This window comes from Notamacropus eugenii, chromosome 1 (assembly GCF_028372415.1).
Source record: "Notamacropus eugenii isolate mMacEug1 chromosome 1, mMacEug1.pri_v2, whole genome shotgun sequence".
NCBI lineage: Eukaryota > Metazoa > Chordata > Mammalia > Diprotodontia > Macropodidae > Notamacropus > Notamacropus eugenii.
In genome coordinates this window covers 387,346,439-387,351,365 of record NC_092872.1, presented here as the reverse complement: position 1 = coordinate 387,351,365, position 4,927 = coordinate 387,346,439, and the positions used below count along the sequence as shown (strand labels likewise).

The following is a 4,927-nucleotide window of genomic DNA, read 5'->3' as shown; positions in this document are numbered from 1 at the left end:
TCAACATTTATATCATTGCCCTTGTTTTAGAAAAAAGGAAACTGAGGCTTGAAGAAATTGAGTGATTTATATGTGAGGGGAAGGGATGGGAGAGATACATTCATACAACAGCTACTATGTGCCAAGCACTGTGTGCTAAGCACTTTACAAATGTTATCTCATGTGAGATAACAACACTATATGATAGATACTATTATTATCCCCATTTTACAGATGAGAAAACTGAGACAAACAGAGGTTATGCAACTTGCCCAGGATCACATAGCTAGTAAGTGTCTGAGACTAGATTGGAATTCACATTTCCTAGTTCTAAACCCAATGCTCTATTCGGCCCCCCACCTAGTTTAATAAGTGGTTAAAGTTGGGTCTCCAACCCAGGAATTTTGACTCCCTATATCGTAGTCTTTTCTACTCCAAAACATTGCCTTTCAAGCAGTGCACAAAGCTTTCCAACCCCTATGATACATGGGAAAATTTCACTTTAAACAGCCTCACTATACCATGGAGGACATGTTTTAACTGAAGGCCCAGTGATATCCCTTGCAGAAACAGGTCTATATAGAGCTTAGACTCACAGACTGGAGGAGGTAGAAACAAGATAGCAAGGTAAAGACAGGGACTCACCCACGTTTTGCCAAATTCTCCTCCAAATAACCTTAAAATAACTCCTCAAAATGAATTCTGGAGCAGCAGAATCAGCAAAACAATGGGGTGAAACAATTTTCCAGTCTCCAATACAACTTAGAAGGTCAGTAAGAGAGGTCTGTCTCACTGGGGTGAGAGTGGAGCACAGTCCAGTGCACCTCATACCCTAGCAAATAACTGAATCAGCAGGGGTAGTTTCTGAAGCTCTCAGGCTACAAATAACAAGAGGGTCAGACAACTAGTCAGAAGGAAATTAAAGAGAGAATCTTTTGCTGATGCTGACTGCACGACTTTGCTGCATTTCCCATACATAATTCCCAGTCACAGTACTAGAGTGAGGAGGAACACAAGTAGGAGCAGGGACCCTGGTCACAGTTCCAGGGAAGAAAATAGTGCTTGGGCACTCATGGACCAGAGCACAGGCAAGGAGAGCAGTTACCATGCCTCTCCTTAGATCACACTCATTCGGAAGAACTGAAAACTTATAAATCCCCAGAATACCCCTAGAATTAGCTCTAAAAACAGCAGCACAAAAATGAGAAGCTTGAGATTATGCTCCCTCCACCCTGAGAGCAGAGTTCAACTTTAATATCAAGTCAAGATATTATTTTTATTTATACATTTTATTTATATATTATTTTATATATTTTAGCATAAAAGTCAAGAAGTAGTCCAGAAAAAAATGAGCAAAAAGAACAAAAAACCTAATCATAGAAAGTTATTATAGTGACTGGGAAGGTCAAAATGCAAGCACAAAAGAAGACAACAAAGTCAAAACAACTACATCCAAAGTATCAAAGGAAAATGAGAATTTGTCTCAGGCCCAAAAAGAATTTCTGGAAGAGGTCAAAGTGAATTTTAAAAATAAAACAAGAGAAGCAGAGGGGAAAATGGGGAAAAGAAATGAAAGTAATGCAAGAAAATAATGAAAAGAGAGTTAACAGTTTGGTAAAAGGGGCAAAAAACACTGAAGAAAATCATACTTTATGAAACAAAATAGGCCAACTGGTAAAAGAGGCACAAGATCCACTGAAGAGAAAAACTCCTTAAAAAGCAGAATTGGCCATATGGGAAAAGATGTGTAAAAAATTCACTAAAAAAGAACTTTAAAAGTGGAATTGGATGGGTGGAAGCTAATGATTCTCTAAGACATCAAGAAACAACAAAACAAAATAAAAAGAATGAAAAAGTAAGAGAAAATTTGAAATATCAGAAAAACAAATGATCTGGAAAATAGATCAAGGTGAGATAATTTTAAAATTATTGAACTACCTAAAAGCCATAATCAAAAAAGAGCCTGGACATTACATTTTAATAAATTATCAAGAAAATCTCTAATATCCTAGAATCAGAGAATAAAATAGAAATTGAAAGAATCCTTCATTTGCTCCCTGGAAGAGTTTCAAAATGAAAACTCCCAGAAATATAACCAAATTTGAAAGCTCTCAGGGGAAGGAGAAAATACTACATGCAGCCAGAGAGAAACAAATCAAACATCACAGAGCCACAGTCAGGAAAACAAACGATTCTATATTAAGGGATCTGAAGGCTGAAATACCTGTTCCAGAGAGCAAAAAATCTAGAATTACAGCCAGGAATCACCTATCCAGAAAAACTGAGTATAGTCCTTCAGGAGAAAACATGAACATACAATGAAATCAAGAATTTTCAAGCATTCCTAATGAAAAGAGCAGAGGTAAACAGAAAATTTTACTTTCAAATACAAGAATCAAGAGAAGCAGGAAAAGGTAAACAAGAAAAAGAAATCATAAGGGATATAATAAGATTAAACTATTTATATTCTTCCATGGGAAGATGATACTTGTACCTTCTAAAAACTTTATCATCATTAGGGCAGTTAGAAGAGTATACACAGACAGAGGGCATGGTTGTGAGTTGACTATAATGGGAGGATACCCAAAAAAGTTAAATTAAGAGGTGAGAAGAAGGGATGCACTGGGAGGAGGAAGGGAGAAGTAGAACGGGGCAAATTATCTCCCATAAAAGAGGCATAAAGGCACAACCAAGAGGGCAGAGCAAAAGCAGAGACGTGCTTGAACTTTCCCCCAAACCCCTCCAAATACCTGTAAAAAATTATTCTCAACAAATTCTAGAGCTGACCAACATACAAAATGACAAAATGAAACAAATCTCCAACCCAAGACAACCTGGAAGATGGACAGGAAAAGTCTATTACAACAGCTAGGAGTAGAGCACAGTCCAGCATCGGCCATTCTGGCACAATCAGGGTTGCAACAGGCCTCAGGGGACTGAATCACTGACAGCTGTGAGAGTTTCCAGATTCTCAACCCCAAAATGCCAAAAACAATGTAGAAGGTCAGGGGGAAAACTCTGTCTGATCTGGGTGAGAGAAGTACAGTCTGGCCCCAGGCATGGGATGGCAGAGGTGATGGTGGTGGTGACAGCAGCAGCACCAATGGCTGCTTCCAGAGGTCCCAGTCCATAGACTATGGGGGGGGGAACAGCAGGGGAATTACAGGGATCTTTTTGCTGGTGCTGAAACAGGATTCTCTTGCTTTGCCCTGTTTGGATCTGGGTTGCAGTTCTAGGTAGTGGTCCTGGGGTAAGGAGGAGTATTGGTGTGGCAAAGCATGTGGAGGCAGTGGAGAAAGAATCCTCCTCACAGTTCCAAGGCACAAAAGAGTGCTTGTGGTCACTTACAGACTAAAGCATAAGCCAGGAAAGGAGCAAACACCTCTTCTTTGATCATACCACCTTGGAAGAACTTAAAATTTACAGGTCACTAGAAGTATCTCTGAAAATACTTGCACAAAACCCCTGAAGTTTGAGGTAGGACACCCTACACATTAAAAGTAGAGCCCTATATTAATAAAGAGTTAGAAAGTCAAGTAATTTGCTGGGAAAATGAGCAAACAGTGTAAAAAAAGACTATAGAATCTTATTTTGGTGACAAAGAATATCAAAATATACAACCAGAAGAAGACAATAAAGTCCCAAGCCTTCAAGAAAAATGTGAATTGTTTGCAGGCTATGGGAGAGTTCAAAAAAGGATTTTGAAAATCAAGTAAGAAAAGTAGAACAAAAATTGGGAAGAGAAATGACAGTGATGCAAGAAAATCATGAAAAACAAGTCAACAGCTTTCTAAAGGACACCCAAAAAAATACTGAAGAAAAGTACATCTTAAAAAATAGACTAACCCAAATGACAAAAGAGGTCCAAAAAGCTATTGAGGAGAAGAAAGCCTTTAAAAGCAGAATTGGCCAAATGGAAAAAGAAGTCCAAAAGCTCACTGAAGAAAATAATTCCATCAAAATTAGAATAGAAGCTAATGACTTTATGAGAAATTAAGAAATTATAAAACAGAACTAAAAGAATGAAAAAATAGAAGACAATGTGAAATATCTCACCGGAAAAACCACTGACATGGAAAATAGATCCACAAGAAATAATTTAAAAATTATTGGACTACCTGAAAGCTATGATCAAAAAAAGAGCCTAGACATCATCTTTCAAGAAATTACTAAGGGAAACTGTCCTGATATTCTAGAACCAGAGAAAATAAAAATTGACTCTTTCTCCTCCTTCTCCTCCTCCTCCACCTCCTCTTCTTTTTTTCATTTTCCCTTCCTCTTTCTCACCATCACCACCATCATCTCCCTCCTCCTACTCTTCCTCCTGCTCCTGTCACTGCTGCTTCTCCCCCTGTTCTCTTGGAGCAGATTGTCCTGGTGCCTCTTCTGTGAAGCAGCAGCTGAGGAGACCCCTGGACTCATGATGGCTGACAAAAAGTCGAAGGAAGGACTCAAGACTGAAAACAATGACCACATTAATTTGAAGGTGGCAGGGCAAGATGGTTCAGTAGTGCAATTCAAGATTAAGAGTCACACACCACTTCGTAAACTAATGAAAGCCTATTGTGAACAACAGGGTTGTCAATGAGGCAGATCAGATTCTGATTTGATGGGCAACCAATCAATGAAACAGACATACCTGCACAGTTGGAAACTGAGGGTGAAGATACAATTGATGTATTCCAGCAGCGGACAGGTGGTGCTTACTAAAAAGAGAATTCACAACTTTATTCTAAAACTGTGCTCCCAAAGAAAATAATATATTCACAATTAGAAAACCAAGATTTGATTTATCCACATTCTGATTACTGCAGTATAGTTTTCTCTCTTCTGTGATTCCCTTCCCCCATTCTTTATTGTACATAAAGTAACTGGTATATGTGCATAGGTATAATGTGTATTTTTTTAATTAAATGGCCAATGGTATATTTTTATCAACACCAAATGG

General features: G+C 38.3%; 1 pseudogene; it reads left to right on the top strand.

Annotated features, from left to right (window-relative positions):
• The first annotated feature begins 4,386 nt into the window (after positions 1-4,386).
• LOC140517824 (small ubiquitin-related modifier 2 pseudogene) lies at positions 4,387-4,689 on the top strand (annotated as a pseudogene).
• Positions 4,690-4,927: the final 238 nt, after the last annotated feature.